This window comes from Ursus americanus, chromosome 34 (assembly GCF_024610735.1).
Source record: "Ursus americanus isolate L20-20 chromosome 34, mUrsAme1.1.p, whole genome shotgun sequence".
Taxonomy (NCBI): domain Eukaryota; kingdom Metazoa; phylum Chordata; class Mammalia; order Carnivora; family Ursidae; genus Ursus; species Ursus americanus.
The window spans coordinates 25,279,651-25,300,225 of record NC_142160.1 but is presented as its reverse complement, the minus strand read 5'-3'; positions in this window follow the sequence as shown (position 1 = coordinate 25,300,225).

Here is a 20,575-nt window from a genome sequence, read left to right as displayed (position 1 = left end):
GCTCTTTTGTGAATCAATCTTCTTTAGGGTTGGTGGTTTGAAAATCACCAAGATGAATAAACTAAAAACAAATATTCATAGTGCCACAAACTGACTACCTCAGTCTCTGAATAGCTGATGATTACAGCCAAACTTATCATTTGTCAATTAGCATTACACGATATGTTCTTGTCAGGAAAGAGAGCTATGTAAAAAAACAAACGTCAGGCATCTAGCCAAAGGACTGTCCTTTGGATAGATAGGACATTCAGATAGCAGTTTAGATATACCGTGTCTATTAAGAGGAATTCTAGGGAATTCTGGGAGGGGTTTCTGGGTAGAGATTGTTATTTTCTTCATTTGCTACTTAGCAATTACCCCACCAACCAGGTCCCATTGGTCTTGCCTCCTTGCTAAGTAATTCAGACTTTCCCCATCGCAGAAATCCACAAAAATCTCATTCTGGAATGAAATCAAATGGTGCAAAACTAATTCTCTATTTAGAGCTCCAGAAAATAACTTTAATATATAAATCATCTTGGATTTTTCCATGAAGTAATTGTGCAAAATAGAAAGTATGACTCATATCATGGAAGTTATCAGCAGTGGGCTAGAGACGGCACAAACAGCTCGTCCAGCTGTCTCCAAGGCTCTGAGGGGTGGACATCCAGTTGAAACATGCACATTGACTTCTCATTTTATTGTCAAGCCTTATTACGTAAGGGTGATTTGTGTTCCACACTAATTAACTAAGAGGTTTGGACATTAATCCACTGCCCAATAAGGAGCCCTTTGCAATGAGGTAGTTTTTGAAAAAGACCAGCTCTGGCTTTACTGCCATGGGATCTACCAGGGTCAGGAGATGTGCGTAACACGCTCTCGCAGGCCAGCTGGAGACATTCATACTTCACGCTCTTACCAGGGCTCTCTCTCCTCTGGTTCCATGTGTGTCTCGTGGGCACATCACTTAAGAGCAACCAGCGTCCGTTGAAGAAAGAGGGAAATATACCACGTGGAGAATTTCAGTGGAAAGGAAGCCGTACATATCGGATAAGAGTCCAGTATCCAGAATATATAAGGAGCCCTTCCACTCAATAAGAAGACAACTAACCCAATGACAAAGCCCATGAGATTTCTTTTTGAAATGATGAAAATGGTCTAAAATTGACTGTGATGCTGGTTGCATATATCTGTGAATGTGCTAAAAACTTTATGTTTTAACAAAGCTGTTTTTAAAGGAAATAAAAAGGAGTCTGTGAGTATGAGAAACACTCACTGGCTGCCACAGGCAGAAGTAAATGGCAGCGAGTTGTAGGGAGCATGAGGCCGGACGTGGAGAAGCCACGGTCCCACCCAACGGCAAGTCCATCCGAGGAGTGGCCTGAGATTCACACAGCTGGCGTGAGAGCGTCTGAACCTCTTCCCCCAAGGAGTCACTCAACAAATGTTCCTCGAGCATCTTCTATGTGCCAAGTTATGTTCTCAGAAATTGGGATATAGCCATGAGCAATTGTTTACAAGGAAGAGAGAAAAAGGTTAAGGATATTTACTGCAGCGTCGTCGTGCTCTCGAGAACTGGAAACGATCTGACGATCCATAGGAAAACGGACAAATAACCATGATGGAATTTTGCGCACGCATGCATTTATTTGAAATGATTATAAAAATCTGTCTCAATGGATGTGCTGTTATGTTGAAGCATCTGAGATTGCCAATTTGGAGGTCAAAATGGTCAAACATCGGCAACTTTGTATATTACTGTGTTAAAAATTACATTGCAGGGGCACCTGGGTGGCACAGCGGTTAAGCATCTGCCTTCGGCTCAGGGCGTGATCCCGGCGTTCTGGGATCGAGCCCCACATTAGGCTCCTCCGCTAGGAGCCTGCTTCTTCCTCTCCCACTCCCCCTGCTGTGTTCCCTCTCTCGCTGGCTGCCTCGGTCTCTGTTGAATCAATAAATAAAATCTTTAAAAAAAAAATACATTGCAGCTAGGTTCAATTGTAACAAGTGTGCCGCTCTGGTGGGGGATGTCCCTGAGGGGGGTGCTTATGCATGTGTGGAAGCAGGGAGTATATGGGTAATCTCCACTTTCTACCCAATTTTGTTGTCGACGTAAAACTGCTCTAAAAAACAAAATCTAGTAAATTGTAAAAAATAAAATATGCACGTTAATGTTTATAGTACTATGGGGGTCTATAGTTGCATAGTTTTTTACTAAGATAGGGAAAGTATAGAAGGAGAAATACCTGGCTGTCACTATCAATTACTTTAGGAGAGGAATGTGTGTGCACACCCGTGTGTATGCGAGTGTGTGCACACGTGTGTGTGTGTGTGTGTGTGTGTTGGGGGGGAATAATTATTAACTTTTTCTTTATATATCCTGTTGTTTCATTGGTGACAACAATTACATGTTCCTTTCCTAATTAATAAGCATAATTGAAAATTATAAATAAGAAGGAACACTACGGAGGTGCCTATGGAACTAAATCCATGATCCAGATTCATGAGCCCTTCTCTTCAAGTTTAATTTCACGTACGGCGTGCGGGGCAGACCGTCTAGACGTGAACACCCGCCATATGCTACGGAAGTTTTGTGGAAATGGGCATTAGCTGTGGATCTGGACCTGTCTCCATAGCTGCTCGCAAGGAAACACAATAAAAATAGTTCTGTAGCACTTGTGATAAGACTGCTGTACAAAGATTGATCACCTGACGTCATTAAATCAAGTGCCCTTTGTGTGGGTTTCTGAGGACAAAGAAGTCCCGAGGTATTTTATGTGCAACATGAAATATGAGATAAGAAATCAGCAGAGATAAGATTTCAGTACATGGGTGTGTGAGCTGGATTCCGCTTACCCTCCCTAACTCCTAAACCAAATCCCAAACACTTGTGTCAAGTCTGCAATAGACTTGAAGCAAAGAAACTATCTGTTTTTTGGGTTTTTTTAATGAATTTACTTTATGAATGCTCCTTCTCCTGGGGGCCCAAGAACGTGAGCGGTATCCAAACGTGAAAGGCAGGGTGGGATCGTGATGAAAGGCACGGTCTCCGCCTACGGAACGCCGGGTTCAAACCTCAGCTCTGCCACGTACTGACTTGGGCAACTCGTGTGTGACCAGTTTCCCTGTCTCGAAGCTGGGGGTGACAACGAAAAGCACCTCTGGGGTCTGTTAGGAAGATCGAATGTCCTGATACAAGCAAAATGCTTACAGTTGTGCCTGGCATTAAACCAGAGACATTTGTGCGCCTTACAAACGGCCCACAGCTTTGGCGTGTTGTCCCAGAACTGGGGATAACGTCCTGTCTTTTCTCAGTCACTCACACGCAGGGACTGATTGCCTCCTGCCTGCCAGGCACTGTGCTGGGCATTCAGAATACTAGATAAATGAATGAATGAATCTCACAACCTCGGTGCTGAATGGTTCACCACGCATGTCAAAATGTGCAGACAATAACCTTTTAATCACTCTCTCTTTTCAAAGCAGAGGTCAAACAAGCTGTTACAATTACTGAATTAGCGGTGATAGAAGACACAAACCAGGGCTGGGGCAACACGAGCTGGGTCCCCGAGGAGGAACGCCACTCGCGCGAGTGTGACGACGGGGCCGGACACCCCAACTCAGCACTATTCATGGTGTGGCTGTCATTGATTGAGGCTAGATCCCTAACTGGAACAAACGTTTGATCCTGTGACGTCATGAGTTTGGGGAGTTACCTCAATGCTTGGTCGAATTTAGAGCACTGTGCCTGCGTCCGTGCAAGTGCACACGGGCCCACAGGCCCCGGCCTGACCGAGCAAGAACCAGAAAACGGGTCTAACACAAAATACCGAACCGTGTGCCCCTCCTTCTCCGTCTTTCCCCATGGCTTGCATGAGACAAGAGGAGAATTCTTCAGTGCCTGGGGTGTGTGCTGTCTATGCCTTTGGATAGGTAAACAAAGGAAGAGATGACCACGGAAATGCCCACTGGCCCCTGGAAACGTACGTCATCGGGAGCATTTTTGTGGCTCACAGATTCCCCCAAATCAGTGAGGCCAAACATGCTAGCTTTTGAAGCTGTCTGTGGTTTTGAGGAGACTGGGCGACAGGGCAGCAAGCCCCATACAGCCAGATACTTAAGCGTACTCGAAAGCACTCCCGTTTATCCGCTCATTCATTTATTAACTCTGCTGTTTTAGCTCCTTCTGGGTGCCTGGCGCTAGGCGAAAAGCTGGGATCGCACAGATTCTTTTTTAAATTCAGAGCAAAAAAAAAAGGGGGGGATACGAACCTCAAAAGTTGATAAACTTTCCTTCAGAAAAGAAAACTTCCAGCAAAACAAATATACGATGTGTGTTGCTCTTACGTGGAGAACCTTCGGCCTCCTGCGTCATTATGTCCACTGACCACAGCTCAAGCGCTAATTTCTCAGGAGCCGGTGCAAAGCGGAAGGCTCGAGAAGCTAGTAATTAGGAAGTCATCTTTCCCACCATTGCTCCTGAAGGCACCAGTCAGAGTTATGCTTGGAAAGGTGACTTTGAAGTGAAACAGGAAACAGGATGGCCACTCCAGCTGAAGATAAAGAAACGATTCCTACCTGGAAACATTGCCGTGGCCAAGTGAGTCTTTCTGTAGTTCACAGCAAGGGACGGATTTAAGGAACACAATTCTGAGCAGAGGGCCCCCCCAAGCTGGTCCCTAGCTGCTCCCCTGGCAGCTGCCCCCATGAGTAAATCTCTTCTAAAGACACTTTTGGGGCGCCTGGGTGGCTCAGCCGTTAAGCGTCTGCCTTTGGCCCAGGGCGTGATCCCAGAGTCCTGGGATCGAGCCCCGCATCGGGCTCCCTGCTCCGCTGGGAGCCTGCTTCTTCCTCTCCCACTCCCCCTGCTTGTGTTCCCTCTCTCACTGGCTGTGTGTCTCTCTGTCAAATAAATAAATAAAATCTTTAAATAAATAAAATAAAATAAAGTAAAATAAAATAAAATAAAATAAAATAAAATAAAATAAAAGACACTCTTGTATGCCTCGGCCTCTCTCAGGGCCTCAGCACCATATTGTCACAGGACAAGTATGAAATCTTTCCAGCAGCAGGAATCTATTGACCAATGGACAAATCATACGTGCAGTAAAAATTCTGTGTGTCTGAACTCGGAAGCCACAGCAGAGGGGGTCATGCTCGCCACTCGGCTGCTGGTATAAGGCTTCTTCAGACAATCCTCTTATTAGTGAATTCCCACTCATTCGCTCCCCTCTCCCCCAAAAAGATTAATACGTAAATAACCGAGAGAGGAAAATAATGGCAGCCAGTTTTTAAAAATTCATTCACACGTTAACTCCACTGGAATTCAGTTTTTTTTTTCATTTCATTCAAAACATAGAGATTAAAATGACAGAGAAATCGTGTTTGTGTGAGGACTTAAGAGGATTCAGATCTACTCCTTGAGCTGCCCCAGAAAGATGAAACTGGGGGAATTGGGACCCAAAAGGAAAAGTAATTCACGCAGGTTATAGGATTTTGCCGGAGGCGGCAGGAGGGACTCTCTTTTTCAATGCAGGGTAATTTCATTTTTACAGTTGCCTTGTGAAAACAACTGATAATAAATAAAATGGCCTAAATCTGTCATCTACAAAGAGGAGTTCTCTATGGCTTATCTAGGACCCACCCAGCCCAGGCTCACACGCTTCCCAGACCACACTGGGCATTATCAGCAGCTCTAGGTAGCAGTTAAGAGCCTCGTCTGCCCTGCCCAGCCCAACAAGCTCCACAGGACCCCAGACGCAGGAGCAAGAGAAGACACTGCTCCTCCCCAGAGTTTTCCACTGACTCTAACAAAAATAGGGAAACCCTCCATCTTGATTCTCCCCCCTCCATCTTGATTCTCCCCACTCCATCTTAGGGTGCTAACAGGGTGCTTTTCAAGCCCTTGAACACAAGAGTCCATTTTCTCTAACTCCTTCCATCTCTGTGACCCTGATGGCAGGGAGAGGCGTCCCCCAGACTGGCCCGAGGGCTTCTCATCCGAAGGTCCAGGGCTGTTTGTAGATCTGTCTGTCTGTCTGGTAGGAGCCGCAGATGGCCCTTGTCCACACCCTCTGACCCAAGACTCCAAGGGGCGTGGAAGGAGGAGAGCTGTTGGTTTCCTCTTCCCAGACCTCCATGTCGGGCGCCCACCTATTTATAGGTGTGTGGTCAACCCCAAAGAAATAACAAGTGGTGTTCGTGGTTTTAGTCCTCTTATTCATAAAGGTTGGGAGCAAGCACTTGCAAAGGAATTTAACACGCTTGGGAAGAAGAGGCACACAACTGAGAACTGCACCAACCCCCCACCTCTACCTGTGCCCCGAACATGCCTTTTTAGGGAGCTCCATGGCTAGGGGATGCCATGGTGCAGGGTGACCACGGGATGGGATGCCTGACCTAATCCATTCATTGAACAAACATTTATTCTACATCTGCCATACGGCAGGTCTGCCGTGCTGGCTTTTCGAGTGCTCAGTTTTCTCACCAAATCATGCAAGCGTCTGATTCCCAAGTATGCAGCGATAACGGGGCCAGGGATGACACAAAGTTGTGTGGGTTGTGTACTGCACAAGGGCACCCAACGAAGGAGTTAAGTAGGAACTGAAATGCAGCCCGTGACCCTTTTGCGAAGCCAGGCACCCATGGGGCTGCATCTGCCCAAAGGGTGCCCCTTTCCCTACGGCACAAAAAAAGCATTTTCTAGTCAAACGGGGGTCCTGTGCAGGCGAGATGACGTGTGGTCAGGTATCAACAGGCCAGTGTAACCTACAACTAGCTCTATCAATGACAGATGATGTAAGAATGGATGAATTTCTTAATCTGCCATTGCCTCAGTCTGCCCATCTGTCAAATGGAGACAATAATGCTTCTCCATGTTTATGCCTTGTTTTAGGAGAAGACTCAGCTCGCTAGAAAGAAAGTCCTCAAAGGATGTAATGTTTATATTAAATATTAGACCTCATTTCCTTCCTTTGTCCCAAGGGAGGGGGCTTAGTAGCTATGGATCATTCTCTGACCAGAGAGGAAAATAAATCTACTTTGTAGCCCCTGCCGAGGAAAGTAATGGAAGCTCTTCTTCCACTAGTCCTGCAACGTTCATGAGAAAGACCCTGCTGGGCACCAGCTACAGCTAAACCCCTATTCGGGGCCCAACAGAAACTTCAGATCAATTCTTCCTCAAATGTCCTCCCAAACTTGATATGGAAACAAAGCTCAAAAACAAGGCTACTAACCAATTTTTGCAAAGAGATGGAAAACACCAGACTTTCCTCCCTTCCTTGAGGGCAGACTCTGTGCCTTTCTCATTCTTGAGTTTCTTGGGGCCTGAATTCAACAGTGTGATTGCTCGACCAATATTTGTCGCCCTGTGCCGAGTGGCCCAACATGTGCTTCCAAGTGCTTGATCCTGCCCTTCAGGGGAGAGATGTGGATTTAGATTAGGGTTAGCAGGGCCCTGACTCATGCATACTAAATCATCCCATTCGGTTGGACCTGCAGAAAAGGCTCGTCAATTCCCATCTCCGGGAACTTACTTTATCTAACCTAGATCTTGCATGTTCTTTCTCCAGCGTTAATGAAATCAGAGAACACAAGGATGAAGAAGTTCTTTTTCTTAAGACTTGATTTATTTAGAAAGAGAGCACAAAAGTGGGGGAAGGGGCAGAGGGAGAGAGGGAGGGAGCATCTCAAGCAGACTCCATGCTCAGCGGGGCTCGATCCCATGACCCTGAGATCATGACCTGAGCAGAAATCAAGAGTCGATGCTTAACAACTAAGCACCCCAGGCACCCCAAGAAGTTCTAATTTAACTATTTTAATATGATACTTCTGAGTTACAGATGAGTTTATCTTTCTAGGTTAAAAAAAAAAATCTAAAAATGTCAATGTCATTGGGTCATTCTACGACCTCTTGCACAAAACACGGTGCTTTTGGCCTGAACTTCTTTTTGTCTGATTCACAGTTCAACTGTAGACTTTATTTTCAGCCTTGAAAGCCAAAAAATGGCTTGTTTATTATCTCACTTCAAGGAAAGCTGGAGATTTTAGGAGACAGAAATCAACTTCTGGTCTTCAGCTTGAGATCTCCTTTTGGGGGACAGAAACTCATAATATGAAGTCAAGCTGCACTTCTGTTTTTCTCCTTCATTTCCCTCCAAGAGCTAAGGAAGGGGATTGCAGAGGGAGCTTCTCACAAACAACACTCACCCAGGCTTTAAATGTGTTTACTCTGGTTTCAATAGCATCAATTCCTAGTACACTCCAGAAATAATACTTTGCCACTTAGGGGCTTCACGATTCTCCTGGGCAGATGGTCCTTAGAAATGTCTTTACCGCCACCTTGTGGAATAGAGACAAACTTACAGCTATCCCCTCTTATTCGTGGGCGATAGGTTCCAGTGGAGTGGGGGGGATGACACACGCCTGAAACCACAAATAATCCTGAACCTGATATATGCTATGCTTTATTCCCAATACATACATACTTATGATCAAGTTTAATTTATAAAATAGGCACGGTAAGAGATTAACAATAACCAAGAATAAAGTGGAACGATTATAAAAGTTATGTGCATGTGGTCTTTCTCGCTCTCTCTTTCTCTCTCTCTAAATATCTTATTGTACTGTACTCACCCTTCTGGTGCTGATGTGAGATGATAAAATGCCAGCGCAATGGGATGAAGTAAGATGAATGACGTAGGCCTTGTGACGTAGGATTAGGCTACTTTGACCTTTTGATTATACCTTAGAAGGGGGACCTTCTGCTTCCAGACCCTGGCTGACCATGGGTCACTGAAACCATGCAAGTCGACACTGCAGATAAGGGGCGCCTGGGTGGTTCAGTGGGTTAAGCATCTGCCTTTGACTCAGGTCATGATCTCCAGGGTCCTGGGATTGAGTCCCACGTCAGGTTTCCTGGGCTCCCTGCTCTGCAGGAAGTCTGCTTCTCTCTCTCCTGCCTCTCACCCCTGATCGTGCTCTCTCTCTCAAACAAATAAATAAAATCTCAAAAAAAGAGAGAAGATAAGGGCTGGACTACCGTGTTTGTAAAAGCCCGTTCTGTTCCATTTTTTGTCACACTTGAATTTTTTTTCTCATTTTTGATCACTTTTTCTTTTCTGGGAAGGAGTCTCCGCTGCTCGTGTTCCAGGAGCATCTCGCACCTGGCAGGGAAAAACAACCCTGCTGTCTTCACGTCCTGTCACTCTCGGTCAAACGGAGCTATGACACACAGAGAGCGAAAACTTCCATTCCCTGGAAAGCTTTTAAGCTTCACAGACAGTGCCAGGAATTGAACCATAATCCTAAATAATTATATTTACAAGAAAGGGCCTGCCCATAATCTTCCCCAAAAATAATATTACTCACATATGTTTTGTATAGAAATCCACATACATTGGCTTAGCCATGTTTGCATTCTGATCTTAGACTAGAAAATTAGCCTGACCTAACAGAAGTGTTTAAAATTGCCTGCCCTACAATATATCACATCATTTGCTTTCGGTGCAAAGCGCGGTCTGGTTTATTTTCCATTGCATTTTCCTGTCGCAAAGACACTTCTGTAGCTGTGTAGATCTCTATAGATGGCTCCGAGGGAAGGGCGTAGAAGGAAGGCTAGCCCCGTGTTTGGATAAACACATCTATCTGTTTTACCTCAGACTGAACTCTCTCGTCATGGGAAAAGCTGAAGTCTGCTGAATACACACCAACATTTTTAAAAATCTTGACTAAATGCAATGTCTCTGTTTTTAAAAAATTATGTAACGTTTTCACTTGGAAGAAGCTGGTTTTGTATAATTCCTTTTAACAGCTACTATTTCCAGGACCCGAGTAGGTAATTCACACAACTGTAGCTTTGACTTCAACCACCACAACCATGAACTCTACAACATGGACATTGCCTCTGAACAGACAAAATCTAGGAAGCAGCTAGAACCATCTTGCAGCGAAGCTCCTTCTTTTGTGAAACCTACTTTCGTTTACTGGAAGGAAGACTTGACTGTAGTCAGGGCTGTGACTTTCCACAGCACAATTCCCTTGATGTGGTCTAAGAGAGTCTGGAGTTGAAAGTTCAGGAGAGGAGGGAGGGAAGGATGCGAGGCTCTCTCAGGAATGCTCAGGGATCTGGTAATACTGATACCTGAATATTTGGGAGGGGGGAAAGAAAGGTGTGACACAAGGCAGGGCCAGAAAGGGAGCCAAGCTGAGCCCTTTTGCCAGTGTTGGTCAAGAGCCCTGTTAAGTTCCGATCTCGAGTTTTCAGAGTAATGTCAAAGCTGGAAGGGGACATAACACATCCAAAATCCCAGGAATAGAAGAAAGAACACAAGGAAAATAAGGTTAAAGAGAATAGCAGGTTGAACAATAAAATGCTTTCTTAGTACTATGTGAACGGCTTTATTTTTTTATCTCTTGAAGTCCTCAAGAAGAGAAATGAAAGAGAATCCAAGGGGAAGTGGAAAAAAGATCCAGGAGCTCTTTCTGAGGAAAGAAGTGAAATCAGTCTCCAGATATTGGCTCTGAATGTGTGAGGAGCACTGGTACTGTTCCCCAAAGCAGTCAGCGATCCCAGGCTGGGGGGGTGGGCGGGATTGCACTTCCGGGCTCCCGGCTGGTAGGGTGGGGCCACGTGGCTTGTGTTGGTCAATGAGTAGACAGCAGAAATGACGTGTACCACTTCAGGGACAGAACACTGCACTGCGGATGGAAGACTCAGCGTTCTCTGCTCCCTGTGGCACGGTGGCCTGCAATTCAAGAGGGCCGCTGCTTAGCCATCCTTGGTCTCTGAGACAGTGCCACGAGCACAGCCGCTTGGTCCGACCATGTGATGTCGGTGAGCAGCAAACCTTCATGGTTCTGGCCACTAGAATCATGGGGATGGTTGTTACTGCAGCATATCAGAGGCCATCCTGACTGATACACACCTGCAGTAGGGAGGCAGGACACTTGTTTCTTTGAAGTGGACGGGAGAGCGTGACGTGGTCCTTATGTCCAGACAACGAGCACCTGAAGCTTGTAGAGGAAAGACAAGGAGGGCATTGGCCAGTGTGAGAAAACCTTACCTTTAAAAGAAGTTTTCTGCCTCCTCAAAGGAAGATTGGATTCACCTTCCAGGCAATTGTTACCTTATTTTAAGAAAAACCCCAAAATATGCCCTTTGGTTACATTAATACAAATCAACAACAGTCCCAATGGTCGTTAGGGGAGGACAAAAAAATACCCTCTAATTTAACTCAGCACTTTGAGGAGAGGAAGTTAAGCCTTGATTTGGAAATGTCGATTGCCACACAGAATTGAGTCAGAGTTGTGACTCAGAGGCTTTCTTGCTTTCCTGAGTAAGAGAAACTTAATACTTTCTCTCTGTCTCCCTCCAACATGGCTGGAGGGTGAAGGTGAAATGCAGCAGCTGAGAAAGACCTAAGGAGAGTCGGGGTCCCTGGGCTTGAGGAGAGGCACTGCTGGGAGTGCCACAAGTCACGTATGCTGCTGGTGGTCACGTCAGTTGTTCCTGGGCCTGAGAAGGACCTGACCTCTGTTTTGAAGGAAGTGTGAGGAAAACTCTGCACTTGAGATGCAGTGGTCGGGACATCAGCACCGTCACCCCCCTAACATTAGAGGAGCGGTAGTGACATCAGCCAGAGGAAGGAGGAAGGCCCACTGCCCTTCAGCCAAAGATGGCCATTGAGAGAGACACAGGGAGGGATGCCAAGAAGACTGGAGGAAAGGAGTAAGGAATTTGATCCCAACACACGTTAATACCGGTGTTGGTGCCGATGATCGCAAACACCAAGTAATACCTACTATGTGCAGGTTGCGGTCCTCAGCAAACATACACACACGTGTCACGTGATGACAGCTACACGAGAGACTCTCAGAAAGAAGTTGGGCCCACTGGGGTACGCGGTGCATTCAGATTTCTATATTTCTACAGCAGAGAGGGACCAGGGGAAAAGGGGTTAATGACCACATTTGTTCAGTAAAAGCTGGAAGTATGTAGACGTGCCACATCCAATTGTTTGGAAGGATGCTTCTTCCATAACACAATTAGCTAACACTTCGGAAGCACCTACTGTGTGCCAGACGCCATCGGTCATGCACTTGAATCCCCTACTCAGTGCCAGGCCTGTGAGGAGCACAGCAGACGACAGCGAACATGGCGGGTCGAGTCCTTGTCCTGATGGAGACAGAAAATAAACAGGAAAGCGAGTTAGTTCATTAGTTCGTTACGATGTATTATAACTATTGTAATTATGATATGTTATAACATATATTATGATATGCGTTATCACAGAAACCAACACCAGCAGAGGACGACAGGGGTGCCCTGGAGAGCGAGCTTCAAACCCAGCGTCTCTGAGGCCATGACTCTCCTGCTGACCCACAAGGGAAAAGAAAACCCCAAAGATGCTGGGGGTGCTCCTAGGCTCAGAGCCTTCTCCTGCAGGACAGCACTCAGGCCACGGAGGAATGAAGCCCTTCCAGGGCGGGGCTTAGGGAGGAAGGCCAGAGAGGATGACTTCGACTCTGACTTTAGCACCACCCGCGGGAAGCCTTTGAAGAGATTCAAGTAGGAAAGTAAAATGACCTCATTTACATTTTCAAAATGTAAGGGCCGCTAGAGGGAACTCACATTTCCTGAGCTTGCATTTTGTGCCCAACGATTCTAGGCCCTCTGGCTTGTCTAATTTACTCCTCACAACAAGCCCAGGAAGTAAGCTACCAGTCCCACTTTGCAAATGATGACTTGGTTTGCCCGAGATGATGCAGCCCGAGGGGCCCCTGCACGGTGTAGAGTTCGCTCAGTGAACTGGCCACCAGATTTCCTTCCCAGAGGGAGCTTAGGGCTGTGCTCCCAACAAGGGAGACTCCTGAGGGGCCCCTAGGAGCAAAGCAAGGCACCCGACATCCACAGGTGCACCTGGTATCATCTGCAGACAAAGTAGACAATATGCTGTGCTCGTTTCTTCAATGCTCATTGCTAGTAAAATACACATTCATGCAGGTGTCACTGAATTTACTGTATCCTCGTGCGCTTTGCATCTTCTCAAGCAACAGAGATCCAAAGAACGGGCACAAGCACGTGGGTCCATTAAAATGCCTGATGTTTAAAAGGCGTCCTCGTTCTACAATCACTGAGGAACCACTGGCTTTCTTATTTTTTTTTAAGATTTATTTACTTATTTTAGAGAGAGAGCATGCAGGGCAGGGGGGCAGAGGGAGAGGGAGAGACGGAATCTCCGGCAGATTCCCCGCTGAATGGGGAACCTGATGCAGGGCTCAGTCTTGCACCCCTGAGATCATGACCTGAGCCGAAATCAAGAGTCAGATGCTTAACTGACCGAGCCACCCAGGCGCCCCAGAACCACTGGTTTTAAACAACAGTTTCATGATCCCGTTCTGAGAAAGCTGGAACTCAGGGTGTGGCCAGGGTCCTGGCCACCAGGGTGGGGATGAGAACTCCTTCACAAAGCCACCTGCCACTCCTGTTTCACACATCACTGCAGTTCCATTACCTGGGTACATGCGAGTCACCCCACCTTTGAATATCCTGTCCTCGCACCGCGTAACGTCGACATACACATATATGCACAGTCCTACATACGGGTTCGTCCAAAAGGCAGATCTTGAGATGATCAGAAATGAGAAACTTGAAAGAGCACAGACAAGGTCACCCAGAGACAGACCTGCCCATGATAGGCCCATTTGATCGTTAAGGTACCACTTCAGTCTGATTCTTTTATTTCATGCAATTCAGGAGCAAACGCAAGGCTCTCCGTCCTAGCTCCAGCCAGCCCCGTGCACGTGAACGAAAGCAAGACGTTGGTTCACCACACTGCGTGAGTATGTTTAGAGCTTGGCACCAGCAAACTAAGGTTCTCTTTTCCCAGCCCTGTTTGCAAAATAGGTCAAGCCTCTACTGGACCCGGGGTGGAACGCGACCTCGCTAAAACTGCCAACCAGAGGAAGACGTAAGGATTTCAGACCTGAACAAGCTATTGACTTGCTGGTTTTCTTCAGCTACTGTTTGTTGCATTGAGTACTTCCCCGTAACAGGCACCACACTCCGTGTTCATTGTTATTGTCTTTATCCTACACAACAGCCTCTTTAAAGCATTGAGATGTTACTGTCCCTATTTTATGGATCAAGAAACTGAGGCCCACAGAAGTGAAGTGGACCGCCAAGGTAGCTAGCGAGCATCTTAGCCGAGATTTATGGCCAGGTCTATTTTTGAAGCCTATGTATGATTTTATTTTAATTTTTTTTTAAAGATTTTATGTATTTATTCGACAGAGATAGAGACAGCCAGCCAGAGAGGGAACACAAGCAGGGGGAGTGGGAGAGGAAGAACCAGCTCCTAGCAGAGGAGCCTGATGTGGGGCTCAATCCCAGAACGCCAGGATCACGCCCTGAGCCGAAGGCAGACGCTTAACCGCTGTGCCACCCAGGCGCCCCTATTTTAATTTTTTTAAGATTTTATTGATGTATTTGAGAGAGAAAGAGCATGCAAGAGAGAGCATGAGCAGGAGGGGAAGGGCAGAGGGAGAGGGAGAAGCAGACTCCCCACTGGGCAGGGAGCCCAATGTGGGGCTCAATGAGGGGCTTGAACCCAGAACCCTAAGATCATGACCTAAGTTGAAGGCAGACGCTTAACCGACTGAGCCACCCAGGCGCCCCTGAAGCCTACCTATTACTTTAATCACTCCATTCTACCTGACTCCTTCCCAGAAACGTCAGCCATGTGATTTAGAGCATTGTAGAATATTTTATGACCTTTTATAAAAATTGCTTATCTAGAAATGGTGACTAATAGTGTCATCTTCTAATAAAGGAACATAGTAAACATCACCTAAAGCTGAAATAGCTATCTTCATTTTACCGAATAAGTAGACATCTATAGTAATAAATGCACAATTATATGAATATTTGTCAAGTTTTTTACTTTCTCAAATTTCGCTCTTGAAACTTTCTAAAGTTAAGAAATTTGTGAAAGTATGTTAAAGCATGCTATTTTTCTCTTTTCTTATAAATTGTATTCAGATAATATCATGCATAAAGAAAATCGCATAGACCATAACACCTCAATGAATCTTTTTAAAAGCTATAAATGTATTATTTTTTTTAAGTAGGCTCCAAGCCCAGGGTGGAGCCCAACGAGGGGCTTGAACTCAAGACCGTGAGATCAAGACCTGAGCTGAGATCAAGAGTTGTACGCTTAACCGACGGAGCCACCCAGGCACCCCCTCAACGAATTTTCATAAAACGAAGCACCCAGATCATGAAACAGAACACAGCCAGCACCGCCAGGGCCCCCTCCTGCCCAGCCCGGTCACAGCTTTCCAAGACTAACTACCAGACTGACTTAATCCCATAGTTTCGTTTTGTCTCTCTTTAAATTCCGTATGACACAGTGCGCACTCTGCGACTAGAGCATTCCTTCGATACTGTGTGTCTGAAATTCATCCCTGTTGCTGCAAACAGTTGCAGTTCGGTTATTCTCATTGCTGTCTATCCTTACTGCTCTATTGTAGGAAAACAATTCATTCCTCCACTCCACTGCTGCATGGGACCTGCATTATGCCTTGCTTATCCGAAATTCAAATTTTGCTGTGTTTTCTGGCAGCCCTGATCCCGGCCAATGCTTAACCTTGTTGGTAAAAGTGCCTACTTTATTTAAAAAACAAGAACAGGGCCACCTGCCTGGCTCAGCCAGTATAGCCCGTGACTCCATCTCAGAGTCATGAGTTCAAGCCCCATGTGGGGTGTAGAGCCTACTTAATTTTTTAAAAAATTAAAAATAAACCGACTAAAACCATTTGTTAGTAGAAGTTGCATCTACTTAAATAAAATCTACTTAAATAAAAGATTTAACAGTGTTTCAGTTCATCTGAATAACGAGAACAGGAAACTGGTTTATTCAAGAGTATCTCCTCCGGGAAAGTTAAAAAAAAAAAAAAAAGTCCACTTTATGTAATGAAGTACATCTTTCAGCTATCTACATTTATTAAATCAACTGAAACAAAGCCAAGTCTTCACTTCACTTTGGACACGTACACAGCTTCAATTGTGTTAATAGTTTGCTTCCAAACACAGAAGTTGTTGTCATAGCAAAGCTTATTATTTGTATGAAGCTTTTTTATTCTCCAAAGCATATTACAAATTACAAATTCGTGAAGTTTCACGACAGCCCTCCACCCCACCCCAGGGCAGAAGGGAATTACTATCCTCATTTTAAACTCAGAATCCCAAAGTCTAGATATGAACCGCTGATCACAGAGTACATTTCAAACCCAAAAGCAAAGATCTTGGCTCCATGCTCCAAACACCAAGCTTATGTCAAAAGGGATAATCCATCTACTGAAAACTACTGCCACTCTGTTTTTCCAACTAAAAATGGGAAAGAAAGTGGTATGGGGAGGGGATGGTCAGGGAAGGCTGAACTTCTAACAAGTGCTTATTTTCATTCAATATAAGCTTCACCAGCAAAGTTTCAGCCTCAGTAAAGTTCCGATTTGTTTTTTGACTCTTTCTTTTTTTTTTAAGATTTATTTATTTATTTTAGAGAGAGAGCTTGAGCAGGAGAAGGTGCAGAGGGAGAGGGTGGGCAGAGGGAAAGAATCTCAAGCAAACTCTGAGCCAACTGCAAAGCCCCATCCTGGGCTCCAAACAGGGCTCAATGTGGGGTTCGATCTCACAACTCTGCGATCATGACCTGAGCAAAAACCAAGAGCTGGATGCTTAACCAACTGAATCACCCAGGTGCCCCTTGTTTTTTGATTCTAAAAATGGGTACTTATCAAAAATACAAGGCTCAGACAAGCGATATCCACAGAAAGCCAGAAAAATATAAATTCATGAAAATGTAGTGGGGTCCAGAGGAAATGCTAAGATTAAATTGCAAATGATTATTTGCAAGGATATTCTGAAGCAGAGTTCTGCTGTTATCTTCCAATGCGATTACCGAACAAGTCCCGAAAATTACTGACCAAGCACAATAAAGCTGGTCTAAATTTCTCTCTTGACTTTTCCAGCCACAAAAATCTTGGCATTGGGGAACATTTGTCCTAAAATGACTATTGTTCAATCCAGATCCTGATTGGAAGTGAGACTCTGAGGTTCTGTTGGGAACAGCTGGGATATTTTGGGGGAAAACATTCTGATCTAATTCTATATTTGTCTTCAGATATTAACCAATGATTTATGGAACTTTCCTTGACAACTAATATTTAAAGAAATAGAAATTGGGTATTTTCCAGAGCAATTTTCCCTCTGAATTATTCCTTTAGTTCCTCCAGAAAGATCTCCCTCAACTTGCTTACACTAAAGATCTTTGTCCCCAGTTCTACACTTTTTTTCTGTTGAATAAAGGAAAACGGCCATTTAAAACAGAAAAAAACGTAATTATAACCATGATCGGTGGCTCTGTACTGAAAAATAAAACTGTGGGACCTAGAAGACACACAACTGGTGGTAATAAAAGATCGAGTTTAGTTCACAAGTAGGAAAAGTTAAACAAAACACATTGTTTAAATGGAATGAGCCAAAGATATATCATGAGAGCAGAACTCCTTAATGGGTAAGGAAGAAACATTGGCAGAAAGCCGAAAATTAAAGAGCGAGAGATTTCTTTAATGACTGTCTTTACACAATGGTCAACGGCAATCCTACATGGACACATTAAAATAAATTTATCTTGTTAAGTAGAGTTGTTTAGCTGAAAAAGGGATTCTTAAGAAGTCAATTCATGACATGCCTTCAAGCCCATGAAAAGCTTGAAAGGTTCTTCTTTACCCCACAAAACTGGTCATCCTCCCATGACCCCCCCCCCCCATCTTCCTCCTCTTAGTGTATAACCGCCCATTTCCACATGTCACAAGCCTAGGAATCATTGTTAATTCTGTCTTCATTCCCCTCTTTATTTAATCCATTACCAAACTCTATCCTTTCTCTCTCTAAGTTGTACTATAAATCCATCCACCCTTCCCCATCCTGACCCACACCACCCCTGCTCCAGCCCCTAGGGATGGCCTCAGGGCAGCCCCCAGTGCTCTTTCCGCTTCCATGCCTGCCCAGCAGCTGTCTCTGCTCCGGGCAGCAGACAGGGTACCTTTTAAATTCTTGTTACTGGATCATATTGCTTCCTGACCATTTTTTTAATTAAAAAACAAAACAAAAACTCTTTCATCAAACTTCTTAGTACAGCCCACGAGGAATTGCAACTAGCGTCATCTTGGCACATAGGAAGTGTTCAAGACACATCTGTAGGGGGCGCCTGAGTGGCTCAGTCTGTTAAGAGTCTGACTCTTGGTTTCAGCTCAGGTCAGGGTCTCAGCGTTGTGAGGTCAAACCCCACGTCAGGCTCTGAACTGGGCATGGGGTAGGCTTGAGATTCCCTCTCTCCCTCTCCCTCTGCTTCCTACCCTTGCTCATGTGAGCATTCTCTCTCTCTCTCTGTCTCTCTCAAATAAATAAATAAAATATTTAAATATATATGTACATTTGCTGAATAAATACAATAAAGAAAGATACTTAAGGGAGCCTCCCAAGGAAAGAAGGAGCCCCAGCAAAGTCCTTGCAAAGGAGGGGTGGGGAGGCAGAAAGATGATCTATAAAGGGAATGTTCTAAGCAGGTCAGGGCTCCACAACAAGCCATGTATTGCTAAGTCTTTGTGATCGACTTCCAGAGAGGTTCCTGGATGACGCATCTGCTTGCTCTCCCCCCCACACACACTTCCCAATCCACCTTCTGGTTCCATCTCTTCCAGGCAGCCGCTGAGGAATGCGGAGTCTCCTGTGGGTGTCATCAGTCAGTTCTCCAGGGACAGGGGTCTCCCCCTGCCGACTGGCATCGTACATGGGGGGACAGTGATGGCGGGGCAGTTCAGGCTGCCAACACTGTCGAGGCATGAACCTTCGCTGGGTCGCGAATGACTGAGGTAGGACCAAGTGGGTCTCAAAATTAGCAGAAGCTGGACCCAGAACACTTATAAAGAAGAATCATAGGAGAATGCACCAATGAAGAAGAGAGTCCAGAAACTATCCAGAAGACATTTCCTTGGCTACACACACCTTCCCTAATCCACACCGAGACAGAATTAGACGATAACCTAGGACCATATCACCTACTATTTGCTATCTGTTCTTCAATAACGCACAAATTATCTTACAGACCCCTCAAAACATCCAAATATTCAACAGACGTACATATTCTGGACGTATGGAAACCCTCTACCCAAGGAAAAAGAGAAAGGGAAAAAAAAAAAACCCAAGTACTTAATGAAACATCTTTATCCGTGAAACTATAAGGGCAAATGGTTTAACCCACTGCAAAATTCATTGCCAAACCCAAGACAAACACTCATGTCTGAGGATTTCAATGCAAATACCCTCATTTGATTTTTAGACAGAACCCCATGACGACAGGATCCCTGCACCTTTGGAAAATGCTAACTCTTCCTAATTGATCTCTTTCACTTAAGGTAGAGAATTAGCACGGTTTTAAATCTTCCACTTGGACTGTCACGGTCTTTATTCAAGGATTTAAGCCTAAGCTATTAACTCAGGCTTCAGAACACCAGTCTGAAAGATGGGAAACAGAAACATGCTTTCTATATTAACATATCTCAACTAGAGAAGAGGAAAACATATCAAGTGTGATTCCCACCCTAGTTAGCCTTTTATTACTGAGCCTTACTGCACCTTAAACTATAATCACCTCAAAAAAATGAATGCTAGTGTTATGTTTCTCTGCTTTATTTCCTTCAAATAAATAATTATATGGATCAACTATTTCAGAAGACCTGTAACATCAAGTTACTTTTTCTTTATGCAACGTGTGAATATCATCCAAATTTTAAGTGACCTTATTAATCATATTATTAAATTGGAGGGTTTTGAGGGAGAGGCTTGAATAGGAAATGTTTCGTCCTTTGAAAAAGATGACAGTTTGTTTAATATCAAGCCAGGCTTGATATTAATAAACTCACTTTCCAAACTATTAACAAGGAATAGTATGACTATTTCACATACGCACAGCTCATTAAACCGGTTGATTAAACAGAGCAACTTCATTCCCATCCCACATGAAAGTAGCAAAAGGTTGCCCAAAAGATAAAAATTCATCTCGCTTATTTTTATCTTCCTCATCTTTTCCCTTTGAAGTCTGCACACACCTTCCTGTCACATTGTTCTCCAGTTGCTCCCTAAGGAAGTTCCACTTCTCCCTCACACATGAGAGGAAAAAGTAACTTTTCACTTTATTGTAACTAAAAGTTGCATGTACTTTACAACTTACAAAACCCTGCTTATCTGAGTTTGCCCTCATTTAAGATAGTTGTTGATGAAGGTCAAGAACAATTGAATACTGGCAATTTCCTAATATATTTCACTGGGTCCTTACTAGCACCTGTGAGGAAGATATGATTATTCCTGTTTCACTATTTAACCTGAGGTTCAGAAAAGTTAAGACATTGGCACAAAACATACAGGAAGTACATGCCCCATATTTTAGGACCCAGGTCTACCGATTCCAAATTATTTTTCCCACTAAAATGTGTTAAATGCAACACATAGCTCAGGGCTCTTGAAGTGTCTTGT